The sequence below is a fragment of the Trichosurus vulpecula genome, chromosome 2, assembly GCF_011100635.1.
Source record: "Trichosurus vulpecula isolate mTriVul1 chromosome 2, mTriVul1.pri, whole genome shotgun sequence".
NCBI lineage: Eukaryota > Metazoa > Chordata > Mammalia > Diprotodontia > Phalangeridae > Trichosurus > Trichosurus vulpecula.
In genome coordinates, this window is record NC_050574.1 from 50,031,828 (window position 1) to 50,057,161 (window position 25,334).

At 45.5% G+C, this 25,334-nt stretch overlaps 1 protein-coding gene across 1 annotated transcript in view; it reads left to right on the plus strand.

Moving 5' to 3' along the window:
* The first annotated feature begins 6,868 nt into the window (after positions 1-6,868).
* ARHGEF10L (Rho guanine nucleotide exchange factor 10 like) overlaps positions 6,869-25,334 on the plus strand; it is a 232,632-nt gene continuing 214,166 nt past the window's right edge. Inside the window, exon 1 of the mRNA XM_036746730.1 lies at positions 6,869-6,958. The gene's annotated coding sequence lies outside the window, so the exon portion shown is untranslated. The remainder of the gene's footprint in view (positions 6,959-25,334) is intronic.

The following is a 25,334-nucleotide window of genomic DNA, read 5'->3' on the forward strand; positions in this document are numbered from 1 at the left end:
TATGCCCTCTCCATGTTTCAGCCAAACCAGATTACTAGTTGTGTGACCCTGGGCAAGGTTAACCTCTATCTTCCTCATTTTCCTCAACTGTAAAATGGAGAAAAAAATAGCCTCTTCAGGGTTGTAGTGAGGACAAATCATCTCCCTTGCTTGTGATGCCTTCCCACCTTACTGCCATATGTCAGAATCTGTATTTTTCTTCGCACCTCTGCTCAAGGGTTACCTTCGGTAAAGCCTGTCCAAAACACTGTGTATTTACTTACCTGCATGGCATTTTCTGTCCTCACCTCCTCTCTTCCTACTGCCAAGTAGATGGTGGGAACCGTGTGCTTTAATGCCCAGCTCAGTGCCTTGAACACAGTGAATACTTAATAAATACTTGTTGAATTATATTGAAAAAAGTGCTTATTTTCCAGAGGTGCTCAAACTTTCTCAGCAATTTTTTCATGGTACCCCCTAGGCCCAAAGAAATATCTACCAGTTATATTTATTTAGTAATTAGGTTGAAAATTTGAAATATCCCATTGGGTCGCTGTGAGTTCCTTCCTATGGTCCAGTGATGAGCCCCTGTGGCACAGCTGTACACCATACCTTGCAGTAGGATGGGCAGTCCATGGAGTGAGTCCATTGATCTGTCTCAGGGACACACAAGAGGGAGGCAGTGGGGCTGAAAACCGAATAGGAAGCAAGAAGCTTGGATTATGCTTGGGAAACTGTCCTAAGTTATTCCTTGATACAAAAACCCATTTCTTTAGTCAGTCAGTTAACAAACACTTATTAAGCACCTACTATGTTCCAGGCACTGTGCTAAGTGCCCACTGTGTGCAAGGCACTGTGCTAAGGGCCCACTGTGTGCAAGGCACTGTGCTAAAGGCCCACTGTGTGCAAGGCACTGTGCTAAAGGCCCACTGTGTGCAAGGCACTGTGCTAAGCCCTGGGAATACAAAGAGAGGTAACAAACAAACAAACAAACAAACTATTAACCAGTATTTTCTTGATGATGTTCCAAGGCTGCATATCACAGTTTGGAGAAGGCTGGAGATATATATATATATATACAGAGACAGATATAGATATAGATATAGATATATACATGTATATATCTATCCATATTTATTTATTAGGGTTTTGGAGAGCATCAAATATAGGTTTTAATAGTATTATAAATGATATATTTATTATAGGATTTTGAGGATACATTCTAAAATAATCCATTATGCCATCTAGATGCTGTCAATGAGAGGTTTCAAATCCTTTGCAGACCCCCTACTACAGCTTAAGTATCCATGACAGGCAGGGAGGAAAAAAGAATAATTTTTCCATTTTACAGACAAGGAAACCAAGGTCTCAGCCAAGAAAGGTCCCAAAGGGCTAAGTGACTTGCTGAATTCGCAAGCATCCTCTCCTGCCCCGTCACCATGCATTTATTTTATATCTATGGCCTTGTGTAGTGCAGGAAGACTTGAGTACAAGTCCCTCCTCTAATACAGAGGGAAAGGTAATAATCATAATAACGATTTGTTGTTTAGTCATTTCAGACTTTCCATGTCCCCAGTTGGGGGTTTTCTTGGCGAAAATACTGGAGCGGTTTGCCATTTCCTTCTCTAGTTCGTTTTACAGATGAGGAAACTGAGGCAAATAGGGTTAAGTGACTTGCCCAGGGGCACACAGCTAGGAAGTGTCTGAGGCTGGATTTGAATTCAGGGAGATGAGTCTCCCTGACTCCAGACATGCCAGTGCACCACCTAACTACTACTTAGATACAAGCATATGCAGTAGCTTCATTTGTTATTCAGTATATAATCATGTAAAGGAGAGAGTTAGTGCATGCCCCAAGCCCAGCTCAACTCTGTTCCTTTTCACTGGGAGCTATGTCACATTGAACATAAGTTTTAAGCTTGTGCAGGCATCCCTTATCCTTTCTAGCCCTGCCCTAAAAAATAGTTTTACAAAGTACTGGGATGTTGGGAGTGCAGGGATCAGAATTCCCGTTTTGCAGATGAGGATATGGAGACTGCCAGTGGGGAAGTGACTTGAAAGATATTATTATCACTACCATCAATTAAGGAGGAATTGTTGATAAGAATGAACCCTTTTGCTGAGAGTAATTATGATCACCATAATTAGTGACATAATAATAGATGCCCAGAGGCAAAACCATTTCTCTTCCTAGAACAGAGAAGAGAGGGGCTGGGAGCTTCTAGACCTTGGGACTGAAAGCTGGCATATTAACTGGAAAAACTCAAGCCAAGTCTTCCAAGCCCACCCGTCTTCTGAGCTTCTCTATTGCTGTCCAGGGTGCTACCATCCTTTTGGCCACCTAAGGTTCAAACATCGGTGTCTTTCTCAACTCCTCGCATTCACCTCATATACTGAATTAACTTCCAAACCTTGAGATTCCTTTCTCTTATAACATCTCTCACATAATTCCTTCCATCTCTCCCCACTCACATAGCCACCATCCTAGTTCAGACTCTCAAGGCAGGACAGGTAGGTGGCACAGTGGACAGAGTACTGGCCCTAGAGTCAGGAAGGCCTGAGTTCAAATCCAGCCTCAGACACTTACTAGCTACGTGGTGCTAGGCAAGTCACAGCCCCAATTGCCTCAAAAAACCCCACAACAAAATCAAAAAACCTCTCATAATCTGTCTCCTGGACTATGGAGGTAAACTTCTAATTGGTCTCCTATTTCAAGGCTCTCTCCAATCTGTCCTCCACAGCAGCCAAAGTGATTTTTCTAAAGAGTAGGTCCTTATCAACCCATTACTCAATAAATTCCAATGGCTCCCTATTATCTCTAGGATCAAGCACTTTATCAACTTCTCTGGAATTAAAATCTCTTTGGCACCTGCTGCCTTCTTCCCTTTCTGGTTCTTTAATATACATTACTTCCCTCAACACATTCTACATTAGAGTCCTGCTGGCCCACTTGTTCCTCACCCCCTATGGTCCATCTTATATCTCCATGATTTTGTAATTGCTACACCTACAACACCGTCTCTTCTAACTTCCAAATGTTAACATTTGTCATTTAAGAATTTATCTAGGTGTCGCCTCCTCCAGGAGGCCTTCCCTTCCCTTCCATTATCAGGCTATCTCCCATTTATTCTGTATTTGTCTCATATGTTCTTATTTTTATAATGTGTGGTCTCCCCCAAGCTCCTTGAGGGTAGGTCTGCTTCCTACCATTTACCACCTAATGCCTCGTACACAAGGAACATTCAACAAATGCTTGTTAATTGAGTGATTGGTAAGTGAATTAAAGCCCTTTTAACCATGTGGATTTAATTCAATCCAGCTAGAATTCGTTAAAACATCTACCATGCCTAAGGTGCATGGAAGAATTATAGGTGAGCTGCCCACGGAGAGAGAAAGCCTTTGATGAAATCCTGCCTGTGACACATACTACATGTGTAACCAAAGACAAGTCAGTGAACCTCTCAGTGTTCCCCTCCCCCACCACTAGTCAACCAATAAGCATTTATTAAACATTTACTATGTACCAGTTACTCTGCTAACCTGGGAATACAAAGACAAAAGGGAAAACATTCCTGCCCTCACTACCCTTCCCCAACACTAACCAACCAACCAGATTTATTAAATACTCACACTCTTGAGGTCTCTCAAGAACTTTGGAATTGATTGTGTGACAGGAGAGACACTGGCACAGGACCACTCAGCATGGTGTGCCCACATCAGAGAAGGTGCTGTGCTCTGTGAGCAAAGCAGAATTGAAGTAGCTCAAAAAGAAACTCGAGATGCACAAATTTAGAGAATCCACCCTAAATGTTCACACGGACTATTTGTGCCCACCTGTGGTAGAGCGTTCTGAGCTCGTGTTGGTCTGATTGGCCATAGTTGGACACACTGAAACTCGACCCCTAACGTAGTGATGTCATTTTGGTCCTCTTTGAGAACCAAGGACAACCAACCAACCATGTACTAGTCACTGTCCTAACCTGGGACTATGAAGACAAAAGGAAAACTGTTCCTGCCCTCAAGGAGATGACATTCTAACAGGAGAGGCACATGTATCCATATGAGTATACAGAGTATATCTACAAAATGAAAACAAATTCCTCTTGGGAGGAGGTTCACTAGCATCTTGAGGTAACCATCTGGATCACGTAAGTGGTTTCCAATCTGGGAATTCCCTTCTCCAGCAAAATCCCAGGTGTGCACAAGAACAGTAAAAAAAACAAAACACCCAAATCATGCAAAGTGCCCTGATACCATGACTCAGTCAGTCCTGGACTTCAAAGAGCTTGTGTTCTATTGAGAGTGCTGGTGGCGTGTGTGGGAAGAATATGGTATGGAAACACAAAATCTATGCATGGCCATTTGAGGAGGAGAAGGGAATGAGTTAAAAATTTAAATTATGGGGCTCAGGAAAGGCTTCCCACAGAAAAGGCCATACTGAGCTGTGCCTTGAAGCCTTAGAGCCTTTAAATGCTAAGGTGAGGAGGGAGCACTATCTGCGCAGAGGTACAGACAACCTGTGCAGGGATGGAGGTTAGAGATGGAGTGAGCTCATGTAGTCAGTAAGTTTCATCTTTTTAAAGTAGTCATTCTCTTTGTTTGCAAGAGTTGCTTGAAGTAAAAGAAAAGAGGGAAGTGATGTGGTTCAATATTTGCCACTGAAGGAATAAGAACATGGACTGGTTCATACTGAGGAGACACATCTCATAACTTGGACAGAAGTGTGACTCGGCAGAAAGAGAGATGAACTCAGAATCAGAAGACAGGCTGGAGTCCTAGTCTGCTTACTTAGCTGGGAGACCTCAGGCAATTAATTTCCCCCTCTGGGGAATTGCCGGAATTGCTGTTGGAGATACCATCATCATAGATCTGGAGGTGGCAGGAGCCTTGGAGGTCATCTCCTCCAACCTTCTCATTTTTCAGATGAGGCAACTGAGGCCCAAAGTGACCTGCCCAAAATGAAGTGAATAAAAGTGTTTAAGAAGTATCATAGGTGCCGAGTACTGTGCTAAGTGGGAAGTAAATGGCAGATTCAGAATTCAAACCAAGGTCCCTGGAATCTACTTTCTACAGTTTCATCCCATCATAGTAAGGATGAGAAGTAGTTAGTGTAGCAGAGTGTAAGCTCCTTGAGAGCAGAAACTGTTTTTTTTTTTTTTGTCTTTTTATGCTCAGCATCTAACAGTGTCTGGCACATGGTTGGCACTTGGTAAATGCTTGTTGATTGGTGGATCAGAAAAGTAGCTCGCCTGGAAGTCAAGAGCTCCAGGAGGTTCTAGTCTTGGCTTTGGCATTGATTAAAATCCACAGTCAAGTCACTTTTCTGGATCCAAGTTTCTTCCTCTGTAAAATGGGCATAATCCCTGTATTTTTTTCCTCTCAGAACCCCATTGGATTTAAAGGTGGAACAGACCTCAAAGCTCATTAGAGGGAGCATTGTGCAGAAGAAATAGGACTGCATTTGGATTCAGAGGACCTGGGTTCAAATTTCAGTCTTGCTTCTTGCTTCCTGAGTGACCTTGGACAATCTACTTAAATTCTCTGGGCCAAAGTTTCTTTCTCTGTAAAAGGAGAGGCTGAGATGAGAAGGCTTCGAAGGTCCCTTTCAGTTTTATATCTTTGATCCTATTTTCCAGCTAAATTCCACTCCCCCATCTCCATTTTCCGGAGGAGGAAACTGAGGCCCAGGGAGAAGTGACCATGATAGCAGAGATGCTAAGTAACAGAGATGGAATTTTAACTCTGGTCTCCTGATGCCGAATCAGAGTTCTTTCCACTCAACGGTAGAGTATAGTCACAGGACCTCAGATAAGCTGGAAGAGAGACGCGGATGTCAGTGAAGTTCAGACGCTGGAAGTGTGAGGCAGCTCCCAAGTCCTCCCCTCCCCACCTCCTCCCAGCTCATCTCAATGTCTCCCAACAGGGGCTTAGGGAGAGCAGCCGATGTTTTGTCGCAGACTTGGCTCCAAGGGGTTAAGTATGGAGCATAGGGTGGTGGGAAAGGCCCTGGAAGGAACCCAGTTTGCCCCGTCATTGTTGGGTGACCTTGGGGAGGCACTTCAGCTGGATGGAGACTTGGAGAGTGAGGGGTTTGGACTGGGTCGTCTCTAAGATCTGAGGCCTTCCATCTGGAAAAAGCTTGGCCCCGGTGGCACTGGCTGGGCCTGGAGCAGAGCCCGGTACTCCAGACAGAGCTAACCAGGCTCTCCCAGCATCCCTACTGGAGCATCTCCCAACTTGGCGCCTAGTTTGGGAGCTACTCGGGGGCCGAATCCCTGGGGTGAGATCCGGGAGGGCCGGCGGGGGCAAGGGGAGGCGCCCGGGAGGTTTCCGATCCGGGGCCTTGGACAGCGCGGCAGCTGAGCACTCACTCAGCAGTGTCCACGACCTGAAGCGCCCGGCAGCCCTCTGGCCCCGCGCGGGGAATGAATGTGAGGGGCGGGGGGGAGAGCTGGGGACTCTCCCATTGGCTGCAGGGTGGGGCGGGGCGGGACGGGGAGCCTAGGAGGGCGGGAGGGCTCCGGGTCCAGCCGGGCCCGGAGCAGGGCCGGGCTGCCCCTGATCACTGGTGGAAGGGGCGGGAGAGCGGAGCTACGGCAGCGTCGGGGCCGGTACTGGGACAGGGAGGAAAGGAGAGCCGAGCCGATCCGATCCAAGCCGGGCCGATCCAAGCCGGCAGGCTCAGCGCTCAGCAGGGTGGGGCTGGTTCGGGCCGGTCAAGGCTGGCCCAGGGCTGGGGGAAGCTCCGGTGCTATGAGCGCCGGACAGGAGACCTAGAGCAGGAGGCTCCGCGCACGGCCCGGCCGGCCGGGTATGGGCACCGAGCGCTGCTCTTGGCCTGGCCCTAGCCCCAGCCCCAGCCCCAGCCCCGGCCCTGGCCCCGGCTCGGCTCCTGCCCCTGGCGCCTTTGTAACTCCCCTGCCGCCGCACCACAAAGAGCCCGCCAACCCCAGAGCTGGGACTTACACCCGAGACCAGGGTAAGTGAGTGGGGACGGTCTCTTCTCTCTGCGTCCCCGCCCGCCCCAGGGGCTGATAGGGCTCTGCCCGGGGCGGGGGTGAGTGACCGTTTCTGAGAGCGTATCCGTGTGTAGTGTTTATCTCTGTGTGTGCGTGGCTAGTGTGTGTATTGTGTGTACCTGGGAACATGAGCACCGAGTTTGGGAGCCTCTGGGGGTGGAGACGTATAGATTGTGCTTATGTGACCCTGGGCGTGTGTTTAATGTTTGTGTGGCTGCGTGTCAGTATATAATTGTGTATCTGTGTCTGTGTCTATGAGTAGTGGCTGTCTGTTTATGTCCCTGGGTGACTTGTCAGGATGTGTCGTGGGTGTATGTGTTTGTGTATATCCCCGTATCTGTGTGCAGAGTGTAGCTGTGATTATGTGCTTCTGTGTGCAGTGTGTCTGTATGATGTGTGACTCTAGTCTGGGAAACAAATAGATTGGGAGCAAACCCTTCCCCCTTCCCCTTCAGTCTCTCGGGGGCAGGCAGACCCTCCCCATTCCCATCCTTTCTCCTGCATTCAGGGAACCATCTTCTCCTATTGTCCTTCCTGGCTATTCTTACAGCCCTAGCCCCTTCAGATCTGAGGCAGAAAAGAAAGGACTCTGGTCCCCACTCTGAACCTCTCCAACTCGGGAATGAGAAAAGGGAAGGGTGGCTCTGGGGGACATTTTACAGTTTTCAGGGGCAGGATCCGGGGTCCTAGCTTTTACCGTGCTAATGCCAGACAGAGAGGTTGGAGCCATGAGGTTGCCAACCTACCTCTTCTTCCCTCCTCTCAGGCACAAAAGTCTGTAACCATGGGAGACCTCTGGTGATTTCTCATGGGGGGAGGGGGAACAGGGACCAACTGAGATCTGCCTTCAGGGTTAGTGTCTTGTGATACTTTTTCTAACCTTTTTGGAGGACTAAGGAAAAAGGACATTACTGGTCTCTGGGAGAGAAGACAAGTCCTATGGATTTTTTTTTTTTTTGGCTTTGGGTCAGTACTTTAAGGAAAAGAAAAAGAAACTTCGGGTGGGTTGTTGAAGAAGCCTTTCATTTGTGGAAACAGGGGCTCTAAACACCTACCAAGGACCACATCATGGACCTTCAGAACCTCCGATTGAGGGAGGGACAGCTGCCGTTGCTCTTACTTTAGAGGGGGGAGCACACAGGCTCAATGACTCCTCCAAGGTCACCCAGCTGGCGCTAGACAGAGATGCCACCATAGAAGTTTCCCCAGAAAAGCTGGGGAGGGGGACAGGGATGATCTGAGACTTGATAAAGCTGGGATTGAGCTGGGCAAGAGCCCTGGATGTGGAGTTGGAGGGCCTGGATTTTCCTTGAGTGACCTTGGGAAAAATAATTTCATTTCTTTGGACTCCCATTTCCTTCCCTGTAAAATCAGGAGGTTGGCTTAGAACAAGGTGTCTCAATTTTGTTTGTGTCCTGGACCTCTTGGGCAGTCTGGGGAAGCCTATGGATCCCTTCTCAGGATCGCTAAAAAAAAAATGCATAACATAAATTACATAGGATTACAATGGAAATGAATTATATGGAAAAAGTGTAAAATTTCCCACTTGAATTAATGGACACCAAATTAAGATGACATCTTTTAGCTTTAGCTCCAAAACTCTCTATTCCTCCCGACTCTTATTTGAAAGGAATATTGACAAATAAAGTTGTCATTTCCTTTACCTGTGTCTGTGAGGGATGGGGGTGTTTGGACTTGGAGGTGGGAGCTCAGCTTTTGTGGGATAGTGGAAAGGGCTCTTTAGACAGAAGACCAGGGTTCAAATTCTGGCTCTGCTGAGGCTGGCCAAGGCATCTCCCATCTCTGGACCTCGTTATCCTTTCCTGTAAAATGAGATGATTTCCATGGTCTTAAAGCTTTAAATCCTATGGCAGTAGGTCTTTGTGTAACTTTGGAGAGTTGGAATGTGGTCTTGGGGCCCCGATGGGAAGTTCTGAAGACTGATGACTCCTCTCCAGGGGCACAGCTCAACTAATATAGCTCAGGTGAAGGTGTTCTTTTCCTCCACCCCCATCCCAGGACCTCACCTGCACCTTGAATGAATGAGCCCAAACTCTTGGTGGAAACACAGGAGTTCTTCACATTCCTGGGCAACATCCTGAGGGAATGGGATGGGTACTAGTCATAGCATTTAGGGCCACCTGGGACCTCTTTGTTTTACGGATGGGAAAACTGAATGGAGAGGTTAAGTGACTGGCCTAGGGTCTCACAGTAAGTGCCAGAGGTGGGGCTTGAACTCAGGTCTTGGTGACTCCAAGTCTCGTACTCACTGTACTCTCCCATGTTGGCCAGCTGGATAAAAAGTTCTTGCAGCTTTGGGATCCATGGTTATTATCATGATACTTGAAATTTGTAGAGCACTTCATATGTCTTGTTCAGCAAACAATGCCACAGAATAAACATTTATTAAGTAACTGTTCTGTGTCAGGTGCAACTTGTTATAGATTGAAGTGTCAGGAAGACCATGCCTTTGATAATTTTAGCTGGGTGATCTTGGGCAGAGTCCTTAGTCTCTCTGTTCCTAACTCCTAGGGCCTAGAACTGCACTGCCAAGTCATAGATTGCAGTGTGTGTTGGTGGAAGGGCCCTTGGAAGCCGTTTAGCTCAAGCTCCTCATTTGAGAATTGAAGAGACCCTGTACACAGGGGGGATTATGTAACGTGCCTAAAATCACACAGGCAGTGTCAGAGGTGAGATTGGAACCTAGGTCCTTTCTACTTCAGAGCTCCTGCTTTTTTCCAGTGTACCACACTGAGGTCATGCAGTTTTTGCTTCTTCTTCTTCCTCCTCCTCCTCATCTTCCTCCTCCTCCTTCTTCTTTCTTCTTCCATATTCTTCTTTCTTCTTCTTGTCTTCTGTTAAGTGACTTGCCCAGGGTCACACAGCTAGTAAGTGTGGGACTAAAAAGTCCCTTTTGAACTCAGGTCCCCCTGACTCCAGGGCCAATGCTGTATCCACTGAGCCACCTAGCCTCCCTACCTTTGCCTATTCTTGAATGTATCCTCTACTGTGCTAGTGCTAGGGACATGAAGACAGAGACAACCCAAATCCTGCCCTCAGGCAGCTCACAGTCTAGAGACAAGAGAAAGAGTGTTGAATTTGGACTCACAGGATCTAAGTTCAGATCCTGACTCTCTACCACTTACCTTCCCTAGGACTCAGTTTCCTCATCGGCAAAATTAGGGGGTTAGATCTGTAGACTGATGGATGTTATAATGGGAAAGTGGGAGGGGGAGAACATGTCATACATGAAAGAGTGATGTAAGTAGAAAAGGGGAGGACTGATCTCTGAGCAACTTATAGTCTTCCTATGTACTTTGGCAGCAATAAGAGGAAAGAAACAGTGATCATTTTTATTAGGGCGAAGTGAGGGGACTGCCAGAGAAGCCTTCTTGGAAGAAAGGACATGTGGGTTCGCCCTGGAGGAGATGAAAGGGCCTGACAAGAAGGCTGGCCTTGGATTCTAGAATACTTGGGGTCGAGTCCCACCTCTGACACAGAGTGGCTGTGTGACCTGGGGGAAGTCATGTTTTCTTTGTATCCCCAGTGGCCCCAGGTATACAGTAAATGTTTAATAAATGCCTGTTGATTGATTGAGCTATTAACCTTTTGGTTCTCCCAGGTAATGCTCTAAGTCAGAGAATGGTTATTGGTCTGTTGGGGCAGAGATAGTTTCTGCATTAGAAATTTTCTAAATCGAAGAAAAAAATAAATGAAAGAAAAGGAAAAGATTTCAAAAGATGGGGGTGGAGAAGGGAGGGGATTTCCAGGCAGAGGGGATATGTGGCCATGAGCAGAGGTGAAAGGGGAGCTTGCAGGATGAGGTTAGAAGATGCAGAGGAACCAGGGTTGGTTTTTGTTTTGTTTTTGATCATGGAGGATGGGCAAGGAGTGAGGGGATGAAGCTGGAGATGAGTTGGAGCCAGATTGTGAAGGACCTTGAATGCCAGGGTTAAGAGTAGATACTTTATTCAGTAAAAAGTGGGGATCCGCAAGAGATGTTTGAGTTGAGGTATCACATGATCATGGCAGCAGTTTAGGGAGATTACTTAGGCAGCACATAGAGGAGGGTGGGTAGAGAAGGGCCAGATGAGGCTGGAAGACCAGTTAGGAGGCTATTGTCATAGTCTAGACCAGTAATCTCCAAAGTGGGTGCCATGTTATGACCCAACCTAAAAAGGCTGGGATTTCATCCCTCCCATCCCAAAGGATATGGGATTAACCACTCGTAAGGTGAGAAGATGGTTTATATCTCATCCTCCCCATGGCAGCCATTGTGGGGGAGGTGCTTGTCTCCATCACACCCATGCCTACCCTTTATCCCTTATAGCCCAACACTCTTCCATTCACTTTCTCCCACAGCTATGTAAGCTTCCAAACTCCTGCCATGTGAACCTGGGCATCAGTCCCATGGGACAGTTATAACCTAATCCCAGTCCAGGAACCCATAGTAGTAGCTGGGCAGGAGCTATTGGGAAAAACTCTCCTTTCCTCACTCATACAAACCAGGAAAAAAAAGTTATTGGTAGAGGTACTTGATAAAAAAAATTTGGAGACCAAAGTGGGAAGAAATAAATGTTGAAACAGATTCACTTGAGTCTTCTGACTACCTTTGTGGTAGGCAGGCAAAGTTTTATACTCATTTTACAAATGGGGAAACTGAGGGTCAGAGAAATGAAGTTACATGCTCTGGGTCACACAGTACAGCCACTGTAGATCAGGAATTAGAACTTGGGTCTCCTATATCCTAGAAATGGCTTTGTCTACTACAGGTGGTTGGTGTGCTACCCAAGTACAAAATCTTTGATTTTTTTTTCTGGATCACAGATTCATTTAACTACTATTTATTGAATGTCTCCTGTGCATAGAAGGATGCTCTGAGGGAGCAAAGGTCTCTCATAGCTCCTGCCCTCAAGGAGCTTACTGTAAGGTGGGAGAGAAGATGGGTACCCATTGAAGTTCATGTTCCAGTCAGACCGACCTTATAAGCTATATCTTAGACTCTCCACTCTATCTCCTGCCTGTCTCCTATTCCCTCCCCCTCCTCACTGCCTTTTAGAATCAATTAAGGGTTAGCTTTGGAGCCTCTTCCACAAAGCCTCTGGTCTCTACCTCTTTCTTAGCTCTAATATTCTATGTCTGAAGCTTCCTTCCCAGCCTTTTATCTCTGACATTTTGTGTTCTAAAATCTCTCCCTATGTTCCAGGCTTCCTTCATAGCTGTGACATGTTCTAAAGTCTCTCCTGTGGCTAACATGTCCTCCCAGCTTTTATATTCTGTATCCTGTGTTTTAAGGGAGACAGGATAGGCCTGGCCCCTAAGACAACCTCCTCTATATTTTCAGTTACTTGTTTTCTGATTGGGTGTGATTTCTACATTTTACATTTTGAATGCCCTGATTGGGGGCAGGGTGGAAGGCACTGGGGCTTGGGTGGCAGAACATGGAAGGAGCCAGCTTTCTCCCTCAGTTTGCCTCTTCAGGGTGTGCTTCTAAGGGGAGGTGGGATTTGAGGAAAGTCTGGAGTGAATAAGCCTGAGTGAATGGAGAGTGGGAAGTTGTTAGACATGCACAAAGTTTTTTCCACCTCTCTACATGTTCAGCAGACTTCTACACCCTTCCACCTAGCTCCAACCTTTCTTACAAACTACCTTAGGAATGATGACAGTTTTAAGAATACTGATGACATTTTCATATATATATACTTTACTTATTATATATATATATATATATATACATATATATATGTATATAAAATTTTGTTACAAATACCTGAAAGTCTTTAAGTTTGTCAAATGTCCATTTTTTTCATTCAGCCTGATTATAATAACAAGCTGCTAAAAAACAATAAAACAAGATAAAAATGAGTAAGCAAAGGAAAAAGAACCCAATCATATGTTGCTACTTTGGTGTAAAAGAAGATCTGGGTTCATATTCAGAGGGAGATAGTGAGGTAAAAAAAGCCACTCCAGCTGCAAAGAGTAACACCAAATGATCACAAGCCCAAAGAGTTCTTGGAAGAACATGAAAAAGAATTCAAAAATCAAATAAGAGAGATCGAGGAAAAATTCAGGAAAAAATAAAAGCAATCCAAGAAAATTATGAAAAGAAAGTTAACCCATTGGAAAAAGGCATGCATGGAGTTATGCAGGTGATGGTCCAAGCAACTGAATCCAATGCTCTTGTCAGTGCTAAGAAGAGAGATCATGGATGGGACTTAGAGGGTGGACTATTAGAGGTGAGTATGGACCCATGTGGGTCTAATCCATCCACAGGGATTCAGTGTTAGAGCAGGGAGTTAGATAAATAGGTAGACAGACAGACAGAAAGACAGACAGATAGATTAGCACCTGTTAAGTGCTGGGAATACAAATACAAGCCAAAATAAAGACACTCCCACCTCTTAAGGAGTTTACATTCTAATGAAAGAAAATAGCCCTTACCAGAGAGGGGGAGGAAGTAGGCATCCTCAGAAAATATGGACCTGGTCCCCATCCACTGACAGATGGTCAAGGGCAAGACCTTGTTCATTTGCATAATGGAACTCTTACTAGTTATTTATTTTATTCAGAAATTGGGACAAAGGTATTGAATGCCTCAGCCTCGCACACAAGACTCCCAACAGTGTGTCTCTGGCCTACTTTTCCAGTCTTATTCCTTACTAATTAATTCAATTCATTTAAAATCCACAAACCCATATTAAGCACCTGGTATGTTTAGTATTATTGAGTGCAAGCGTGAAAAGTGAAAAGTGATCTGGGCACACCTCTATGGGAAGGCAGAATTTCATATACAGGATCAGCCATGTACAAAATAAACTCAGTCAACCAATCAACAAGCATTAATTAGGAGCCTACTGTGTGCTGAGCATGGTGGTAAGTGCTGAGAGTACAAAGAAAGGCAAAACCAGTTCCTTCTCCAAAGGAGCTCACAATTCTAATGGAGGAGACAACATACAAACAATTATGTACAAACAAGCTACTATACCTAGTGTAAATGGAAGCGTAATCGGCCAGAGTGGAGGGGAGATTCTGATGAAGAAATCTGAGGAGGGAAGGCAGCTAGTTGGATACAGCACGGGCCCTGGAGTCAGGAGGACCAGAGTTCAAATCCAGCTTCAGATACTTGCTAGCTGTGTGATCCTGGGCAAGTCACTTAACCTTGATTGCTTCCAAAAAAAAAGTAAAAAGGAAGAAGAAGAAGAAATCTGTGGAGGGAGAAATGAATTTAGATGGGAGGGGGCAATCAGGGGAGGCTTCATGGAAGTGTTATCTGAGCTGGGCTTTGAATGAAAAGAGGATTTGCCTTAGGAAACAATGGGATAAGGCTCAAAAAAGTTGCCGGATTTGGAATCAAAGGGACTGAGGCTCAAATTCCATTTCTGTTTCTTTTTTTACCTGAGTGACCGTGCAAATGGCTCCCTCGTCTAGTTCCTCATTGGGGGTGGCATCAGGTGGCTGCTGAGGTCTCTTCAGGTCTAAGTCTGTGATCCTAGGATTCTGTGGTTTCAACATGAGGAGCGTGTGGTTCAAGGCACTAGAGCGTGGGCTGTGGGAATGGATTGGAGGTAGGAGGTGGGAGAGGAGGGCAACGTGAGGCAGGAACAATGCTGGCAGTTCAGTTTGGCAGGAATGTAGGGTATAGGAAGGGAGATAATGTGGAATGAGGCCAGGAAGGGTGATTCGAGCCATAGCATTGAGGGCCTTGAATGCCAGACAAAAGTCTGTGTTTTATGCTAGACACAGTAGAGAGCTGCTAAAACTTTCCACTTTGGCTTGGGCAGGATGGATTGAAATGGAGGGACACTAGGTAGCAGGCAATTATTATCAGAGGCTTTCAATAGGCAGAGATAGTGTAGATAGCATTCCGGGCAGGGGGAATAGTATGAACCATAGTGGGAGGAGAAGGACCTTCCTGTTAGTTTGGCTGGAGCACAGAGTGCACAGGGGTGGAGTAGTCTCTGACTCTTCATACTCCCTCAGCCCTGTAACCATTCACAGACTAAGATCTGTGCCTGCTCTCCCTGACATCACCTCCATCTCTCTGACATCCACTTTCCTTTCCACTGCTGCCTCCCTGAGACAGCCCATCCTCACCTCTGGCCTGGGTGACTGGAATAGCCTCCTGTAAGATTCCTCTGCCTTCAGCATCTATTCCAATCTGACCTGCCCACAGCTGCCCAGCTCATCTCCCTGAGGGGACCATGTCATAATCCTGCTCCCAGAGCTGACCCACTTCAAATGCCACCTCCCTCCTCCTTGATCTCCTCTCTCCTTCACCTTAGCTCCAAATGACCTTTTCCTTCTCTGAGAGATAGTGGGGTACAATGAAGGAGCCCCAGCTTTAGGAGCTGAAAGATGAAGGTGAGAGTCCTATTCCTGGTCTGGGACTTGGCACCTTGGTGGCTTTGGGCAGGCACTGCCCTTTTCTGAGCTATATTTTGGGGAGCTGGAAAAATGAGGGATTCCAACTGGGGTGTATCTGAGATCCCTTCTCTCTCTGACTCCTAGGATCTCATTGCACCCCATCTTTTTCTTATGCACTAAGATAGTTCTAACTTGTGTTACAATGATAAATATTCCTTCTGCTCATTCAAAGTGAACCATATATAGCCAGCCTGTCCCTTGGGAGCAACCCCACAATAACACCCCTGGCTTTGCTATTGAGGAAGAGGAAAAAAAACACTGAATATTCATTTTTTGATTGGAAGTTCCAAATTCCCTCCATCCCTCTAGTCCCTCCCAAGCACTTATTTTTTAATGAATGAAGCAAGATGTTGAATTCCCTTCCAAAGATCTTCAGAGAAAGGACTAGCAATAAGCACAGGGCTACGAATATGTATTCCTATTTCCCTTTACTGGTGAGGAAACGGACACTCTTGTAGGTGAAGTGATTTCAATCAACTGGCATTTCTAAAGCTTGTCCGAGGTGCAGAAGAGAAGCAGTCCCTGCCTTCAAGGAGTTTATATTCAACTGGGAGAAACAAGGTGAGCACAGAGAGATAGTTAACAGACTTGTGATTTTTTTGGTACCAGGAATGTCCTCCAACAACGCAGGGCAGCCCTTCCTCTGCTACTTATAGTTGCAGAGAGTTGCCCCTAGAGCAGCAAACTTTTTGGTCTCAGTACCCTCTATACTCTTCAAAAGTTATTGAGGACCCCAAAGATTATGTCTACAATATTTACTGTATTAGAAATTAAAACTAATAAGATTTAAAAATATTTATTAATTCATTAATAATAATAATAAACCCATTAATGTTAACATTAATATCATTTGGCACAGGGTCTGGAGTTAGGAAGACTTGAGTTCAAATCCAACTTCAGATGAGTCCTAGCTGGGTGACATTGGGCAAGTCACTTAACTTCTATTTGCCTCAGTTTCCTCATCTGTAAAGTGGAGATAAGAATAGCCCCTACCTCCCAGGATTGTGGTGAGGATCAAATGAGATAATGATCGTAAAGTGCTCATCACAGTTCCTGGCACATAGTAGGTGCTATAAAAATATTAGCTCATTATTATTTTCCAAACCAAAAAACAATTAGCAAGAAGAACGGCTTCGTTTACGTGTTTTTGCAAATCTCTTCATAATGTCTGCCTTAATGGAAGACATCTGGATTTTCCTATCTGCTTCTGAATTCAGTCTGTTGGAATATGTTATTTTGGCTTATGAAGCATATGAAGAAATCTGGCTTCACACAGGGACCAGATATGTAGTTAGGAAAGGGAGGAATGTTTTAGTAGGAAAGTCACATTTTAGTGTTATGATGAAAATAATTTTGACCCTTTGGGCCTTTGGAAAAAGTCTTGAGAACCATTGGCCTAGAGCCCTCTGAAGTTAAGCAAGTTGGCCGGGGTCTGAAAGCTAGCATGTATGGAGAGTCAGGACTTGATCTCTGGCCTTATTGGCTTGGAGGTGATCTCTCGGTATGCTAATTTACATATGCATCAGTCTATGTAAAATACCTACAAAATACACACAAGGTTATTTGGGGGAGGGGAGGGGAGGGGAGGGGAGAAGAGACTAGCAGCTGGGGAGATCAGGAGAGGCCTCAGGTAGAAGGGGACACCTGAGCTGAGACTGAAGGAAGCCAGGGACCCTAAGATTTGCCGGGGTGCCTCAGGGGCAGAGTTAAGATCAACCCTCTCAGGTCTGGTGTTTCCTAGACTTGGGCTTGTAGGGATAAGAAGCCCTTTTGAAGCTAGAAACTCAATCCTTGGCAAATACATCAGAGGTTAAGGGATGAAACGGCCGGAGGTAAACCTTTGTGGGTTCCAGCTCATTAACACTCCCATTGTAAAGGGACCTACTGAAGACTCAGGTATTATGTCTTTGTTGATAAAGAACACCTGGAAACCCAGCCCACACAGGCAATGGATTATCCTCTTTGCACGGTACTCCCGGGCCTATTTTAGACTCGTCAATCATTCTCTTGACCTCTCAACTTGCTTCTGGTCCTGTTCTCCCCTTGGTTATTACAGGTATTGGATGCCCTTGGAATATGCAGCCACTTGAATATCATGAGGTCATTGAATCACAGATTAGACACTAGAGGGAAATGCTAAGAGGCCATTTAGTCTTGTAGAGTGCTTGAACTCCTTCAAGACTCGTCATTTTCTACAGGAAGCCTCTTGTGATCATTTCAGCTGCTGGTGATCTTCCCCAAGCTGCTTTGTGTTCATGTTGCATATATATGTTGTATGTACATACATAGAGGGCAATGTATATACACATGCATATATAAACACTTATATATATTTGTATGTACACACTCATATATATATGCATATATATATGCATATATATATATACACACACGTGTGTGTGTGTGTGTGTGTATGACAAGTCAACATTAAGGGTGTCAGCGCTGGGAAATCTCTTAGAACAGAGAATGTCAGAGCTGGGAGCACCCTTAGAACACTGACTGTCAGAGCTGGGAGGGACCTTGGAACACAGACTGTCAGAGCTGGGAAGGCCCTTCCTTAGAACACAGAATGTCACAGCTGGGAGGGCCCTTAGAGCACAGAATGTCACAGCTGGGAGGGACTTTGGAGATAATCTAGTCCTATCCTATCACTTTAGAAATAAGGACATTCAGGCCCAGAGAGGGGCCTTGCTTTCCCAGTGTGTGGCCTGTTGAAGGTCTTCGCAGGTCTTCACATACCACCTGTGAGTTAGATGTTGAGTAGAATTAAGCTCGGAAAAGAGATCACAGCCTTCTCCCATCCTGAGCTTTTCACTGTTCACCCCCTGCTCAGGTTGTCCGCCAACAACACCCATGTATAGGCATCGACTCAAGCTTGGGAGTGGGGAGCAATGAATCCCTGAGCTAGGCCTTTGAACAAAGCAGGTATTGAAGTCTTTCTTCTCCTGCTCCTAAGACTAACCAGCTGTGTGACCCCAAACAAGTCCTGTAACCTCGATGAGTGTGGGGATTATACTGGCACTGCCTCAACAACCCCGAAGGGTTGTTGAGAAGAAACCTTAAAACACTATGTAGATATATGAGCTATTATTAGAAGAAGCCTTAAAACACTCTATAGATATATGGGCTATTATCAAGTGTCTGCCACATGCCTAACCTTGTATTTACGAGGTTATTTTGCTTGAGTGAGAGGCAGTGTGACCTAGTGGATAGAGAGCTGTCCTTAACACCAAGAAAGACCTGAGTTCAAATCCTGCCTCTGACACCTACTGGCTGTGTGACCCCTGGAGAAAGTCATTTAACCTCTGTGGCAGCTCTCAAGACTTATTGGCTACAGAGAACGTGTTAACTGCTTCCGTACAGGGAGTTTCCTCACCTGACAGCCTGTTACACTGATGATTTCAGGTTGGAGTTGATTCTCTCTTCCCTGTCTCTGTCTGGCTTAAGTAGATTTGGTGTCCTGGGGAGAAAGCCTGTTTATTAGTAATGTATGAAAATATGAGGTTGGGCTGGGCCTGTTGCCAGTGTGGTTTAAGCTTTTTAAAAAAATAAAATAAATAAGCAATAATTACAGATAAATACACAGATAGATTTTGTTTTCTATCACAGCTGATAAACATAAATAAACTGTGACCCCAATATTTTGTGAAAGTCAGAGAAGTCACTTTAGGCTCCATGCCAAGAACTTCCTGCCAGTCAGGGCTATCTAAAGTGGAATGTTATGCCTCTAGAGGTGGGGAAGGTGGGTTCCCTCCCTTAAAGGTCTTCAAGGGGACCACCAATGATGATGGAGCGGAGAATTTTTGGGTGTGGATAGGCCTAGAAGACCACCGAAAGCCTTTCCCACTCTTAGATTCAGGATTTCTGTGATATGATGGTTCCAGTTTTAAGCAATGACCATCCCCTCCGTTAATTTAATCATTTGTTAATAATGGTAATAATCATAACTGAAATTTACACAGCACTTTAAAATTTGCAAAACCTTTTGACTATAATGTCTGATCCCCACTGCTTTGTGGTGAAAATAGGGCAAGCATGATTATCTTCCTTTTAAAGATGTGAAAACCAAGCTTAGGAAGGTGTCCGTTCTTGGTTTTTCCACTTAGTATCTGTGAGATTTTGCGTAAATGACTTTACTTCCTTGGGCCTCAGTTTTCTCATATGTAAAACTAGGGGACCAGACTAGATGGCCTCTCAGGTGCTTTCCAGCTCTAAATCTCTGATCCTCAGATCTTCTCTGGGTTTCAGTTTCCTAAAATCCTACCTTTGATAGGAAGCCTGTCCTGATTTCCCTTAATTCTAGGGATTTCCCTGTACTGATTCCCTGCTCCCTCCTGCCCCATTTATCCTCTCTGGAACTTGTCTGTACATAGCTGTTTGCGCATTGTCTCTCTCGGTAGACTGTGAGCCCCTTGAGGGCAGGTGCTGTCTCTCACCTTTCTTTGTATCCCCAGTACTTGGCACATAGTCTGACAGGCTGGCTGGCTGGGTGACCTCCCAGGTCTCTTCTATGGTCCTACCACCCATGATCACCTACCTGGTAGTTCAGAGGCAGAGCATGAACCCAGTTCTTTGGGATTCCAAGTTTAGCACTCTGTACCCTGCCCTGCCCTTACTCTCAGAATTAAAAGACAGGAAGGGGATGTACTTTTACTTTAGTAGTACTGATAGGCTGTGATAGATTTAACCTGGATTTTGTTGTCTTTTAACTTTATCTTCATTCACACGTTTGTGAGCAGCATGCATCTTGTTCTTTTGAATCTGCCTTCTTTGTTCTGCAGCATGTTATAAAGTTTTTGCAATCCTTCGTATTGGTCATTTTTTAAACACAGTACTTTTCCATCCATCTCAAAGTCTGTTCAACCATTTCCCATTTGCTGTGTACATAGTTTGTTTCTGGGGTGTGCTGGTAAATGTTTAACAACTGGCTCTCCAGGAAAGAAATAGATGTACCCATGGGACAATTCAATTTAATCTGCATTGTTAAGAATTGCTCTATCGTTTTCTTCAGTTGAGACAATCAACAAAACAGTAAACCAGGCCTTGATTTGTTGTGTTTGCTGCTTTGTGGGGTATAAAAGCTCATGCTATAAATTTAACAATCAGCTCTCTCTGGGTAGTAAGAGCTGAGCTCTAGTATGTCACTGGCTGTTTCCATCTTTTTGCTATAACAAATAGTGCTGCTGGGAATGTTTTTGCACAGCTAGGTATTTTTCTGTCCTGAAAAAGGAAAAAAGGAAACAAACATTAATTAAGAGCTTACTGTGTAACTAAGCTCTGGGTATATAAATACCAGTAGGAAGAAGAACAGCTGCTATCTCCTAGGAGCTTTTATTCTATGGACATGGACGGGGGAGGGAAGGAGGAAGGTATAAGTCTAGACTAAAGTTAGCAACAGGCCTGGGAGAAGAAAGAAAAAACCTCACTGGAGTGTGAACCTAGGAATATGATAATAATAGCTGAAGCTGACATTTATTTTTTCATTTATATGGCACTTTAATGTTCACGAAACACTTTATATGTTGCATTTGATCCTCACAACAGCCTGTGAGGTAGATGCTCTTATAATCTCCATTTTGCAAATGAAGAAACTGAGACTGAGATTTAGCAAGTTGCCTGGGATCACATGGCAAGTAGATGTCCGAGGGAAGAATAAAGTTCTGGTCTTTCTGATTATAAGTACAGCACTCACCCTACCATGCCAACTCCCAGGGGAACAAATGCTCTTTTTAGGCTTGGCATTCTGTGTTCCAAGGGCTGTCCCAGCTCTGACACTCTGGGTTCTAAGGGCCCTCCCAGCTCAGACATTCTGTGTTCTAAGGCCCTCCCAGCTCAGACATTCTGTGTTCTAAGGCCCTCCCAGCTCAGACATTCTGTGTTCTAAGGCCCTCCCAGCTCTGACATTCTGGGTTCCAAGGGCTATCCCAGCTCTGACATTCTGGGTTCTAAGGGCCCTCCCAGCTCTGACAGTCTATGTTCTAAGGGCCCTCCCAGCTCTGACATCCTGTGTTCTAAGGGCCCTCCCACCTCTGACAGTCTGTGTTCTAAGGACACTCCCAGCTCTGACATTCTGTGTCCTAAGGGCCCTCCCAGCTCTGACAGTCTGTGTTCTAAGGGCCCTCCTAGCTCTGACATTCTGTGTTCTAAGGGCCCTCCCAGCTCTGACAGTCTGGGTTCTAAGGACACTCCCAGCTCAGACATTCTGTGCTCTAAGGTCCCTCCCAGCTCTGACTTTCTCTCTTCTAAGGGCCCTCCCTGCTCTGACACTCTGTGCTCTAAGGGCCCTTCCAGCTCTGACGTTCTAAGGTTAGTACCTGTCAATATTCTAAGGACCCTCCCATCTTTAACTTTTGTCATCCTCATATTAACTGACATTCTAATATCTGAGGCTCGGAAAGTAGATGTCTCTGTGGATCCCTGTGTGTAGAGACTGAAAGCAGACTCTGAGCCTATGGAGACCAAAATCTTTACAAATGGGACAACGGAAGCATCAGGAGGGGGTGCCAGAAGGTCAGAAAGTGAAGCCGACTAGGAGTGGATACAGTCCATGCCTCTCACTTGACCCAGGATGAAACTTGGGACCGGAGAGAGAATGTCCTGGAGCTTCCCAGCTTCCCAGATGTGAAAGGGGACTCGGACCCCTTGCTGCCCCACCCATTTCCTTGGCCCACGGAGAGAGCAGTAAGGGCACTTGACTAAGAGCTGAAGCCCTGAGGGCCAGAGGCTCCTTGATGCAGAGCTAGAGAAGGGCCTCAGAGGCCCAAGAACCCAACCCCATCATTTACAGATGATGAAAGTGAATCCCTGGGAGGTAAAGTGTTTCACCCAAGGTTGAGCAGACAGGAAGGATTTGAACCTAGGTCTCTTGATTCCAAACTCAGCACTTTACTTTTTCCATTCTTCCTCAGACTTCCTCCAAGCTATATTCCTCAACCCCCACCCCTCCCCGCTCTTGCACCTGCTATATATACAAGGGATGCTAGTCTCTGTAGTGTTTCCATTCCTGGAAGGGGAACCTGAAGCTGATAGATAAAGCTCCTTGCTGAAGGTCACACGCCTTGCTGGGGCAGCAGACTCCTCTAGCCCTGCTGACTGTTAACTAGGCATCAGCAGCCATGCCGCCTCTGGGGTGAGTGAGGGGGAGACAGACGGTGAGCAAGGAGGGCTGGGATTTACTGGCAGCTTTCCTCCACTCGTCACCTTTGGGCAGCCCTCCCACGTGGCTGCTTTTCAGCATTGCTGGCTTCAGAGTTTGATAGACAGTCACCTCCTAGGGAGCCGGGCCTGGAGGGCAGGTAGGGTCTTGTGTGCCAAGTTGCTTATGTGCAGAATTGCTTAGAGCTGAAAGGGACCATAGGACCATGGATTTTGAGCTAAGGAGTTGAGGTAAAAATGATTTAAAATAATTTTTAAAAGTGTTTACTTTTTCTCTCTCCATTCCTCACTTTGAAAAAGAAAATCCTTGTGACAAATATGCATAGTCAGGCAAAAAAATTCCCTACTGGGCCATACCCAAAATATGGGTCTCATTTTGCACCTTGAGTCCATCACCTCTTTTATTGGATATGTAAAGTGGTTTGTAACTGAAATGTAAATGTCAATTTGATATAAACCTCAGGCATTTTTATTAATTAGGATGCTAGGGGGGGATGAAGGGATAGAGTAGGTGAGGCCTGAGGCCTTCCCCTGTCCTGGTGGTTGGGGATGGAACCCTTCTGCATAGAAAAGGTCATACCATCTTGGCATAGGGAGAATGAGGGTTGGGGCTGGGTATTGAGATACCCACACAGTATTTTTAGTGACTTTGCTATCTTACTTGGGTCCCCTCCTCCATGAGCTGGAGAAGCCAGTACTTTCTTTAAAAAAAAATTCTTTTTGAAGTCTATTGTTTTCATGTCACCTACAATTCTCAACGTATCCATGCCCTTCCCCTTTCAGAAAGCCATCTCATAACAAATAATGGAAAAGAGGAAAAAGCAATTAAAAACAATTTAAAAGTCTAACATAAGCAGCATTCCCCCACTTCTACAGAGAAGCAGGGGGAGGGAAGGCCAGAGTGAGGTAAGAATTGTCTATGTTTTCCTCTTCCATCCCATTCTTCTCACCAGTGACTCATTCATTCAGGATTTCAAAATCTGACCCTTATTCCTCCGCCAGAATGGAATGAGTATCTTTTTACATCGAGTGCTAAGAGAGAGATATCGATACTGAAGCTCTGAGGGATAGGTGTTTTGCCCAAGGTCTGTGACTAATGGGTGTCAAAGTCTACACCCAAATCCAGGCAATCTTTGGACTCCAAATCCCATTCTTGGTTATGACACCGGGCTGCTGCCTGTCATCCCAGACAGGGCCAGGCTAACTCTGCTTGTATATTTCCAGTCACCATGAGCTCACTCCCTAAGGAGATTGCTTAGTGCATGGATTTGACAGTTATAGTTAAAAAGTTCTTTAAAATAATTTTTTTTTGATTGAGATCTGCCTCCCTGTCTCTTTTCTGTTCATTGATCTTAGTTCTACTTTCTATGGCCAAGTTTTTGGTTGTTTAGCTGTATCTGACTCTTTGTGACCCCATTTGGGGTTTTCTTGGCAAAGATACTGGAGTGGTTTGCCCTTTCCTTCTCCAACTCATTTTACAGATGAGGAAACTGAGGCAAACAGGGTGAAATGACTTGCCCAGGGTCATACAGCTTTTGAGTGTCTGAGGTCAGAATTGAACTCAGGTCTTCTTGATTTTAGGCCTAGTGTGCTATCTACTGAGCCACCAACCTTCCTCCAAGGCAAACAGAGGTTAATCGACTTGCCCAAGGTCACATAGCTAGTGAGTATCTGAGGCTGGATTTGAACTCAGGTCTTCCTGAATCCTGGCCCAGAGCTCTATGGAGCCATCTAGCTGCCCTTGTCTAGGGTCAAATACAACAAATCTAACCCCATTTTCCTTCAGAAATATGAAGATAACTATGATATCCCCATCTGACTCTTCTCTGTGTGTTCTCTAGGCTAAGTACTTCTGCTCCCTTCAGTAGATCCTTGTAGGGCATGAACTGAAGGCCCTTCACTGTGCTGATTGTGCTCCTCTGAGAGTTTCTTGACTTAGCAATGTCTTTTCTAAACCGTGACACCCCTAACACAACATGGTGTGTGCTTGGGGAGTGGTCTAAATTCAGAGTTCAATTTACATACTGCTGGTTTAGAAATAAAATCAAGGCTGTCCTCTCTTTGGGTAGCTGTCTACATTTTCCCACCAGCAAGATCAAGGCCACAGTAATTCATAAAGAAGCCCGGCCCTCACTCTCTTTGGCTCCAGATATCACACACTTCCACCAATTTAAGCATCACATGAAATATGAACCCCAGACTTAGCTCTTGAGGTTTGCTGGGTGTGGAGTCAAGGGCAAGAACATTGTCCTGGGGCCTGGCCAAATAGAGCAAAAGCTGCCCCTGAGATTTCCCTGCATTGTGAAGGATGCCATGTGAGGTCCACATCAGAGAGGAGTAAGGTGAGTGAGAAGTAGTAGAAATGCCTGGGAAAATGTGGGGCACCCATGGATAAGAGGCCTCATGATTTTTCCTGACTCCGAGCCAGAATGAACCACAGTCCAGCCACAGGGGCCTGGGACGTCTCAAACTTTCCAGCTAGGTTGTCAGAACCAGATCCAGCTGTGTGGTACTGAGGCCTGGCCTGGGAATCGGGAGACTCGGGTTCTAGTCCTGATTCTGACACTGACTAGGTCTGTGACCTTGGATGGGTCAGTTAGCATTCATTGGTCTTAAATTTTCCTTTCCTCACAATGGGGAAGATTATTCCTGCTCCTTCTCTCCTCAGATGACATAAGAAATGAGAAAACCTCTGAAAGGTCACGGAGGTGTTTGAGGTAGGAATGCCCCGCACCTGCCTACTGTGGGCAGGACTGG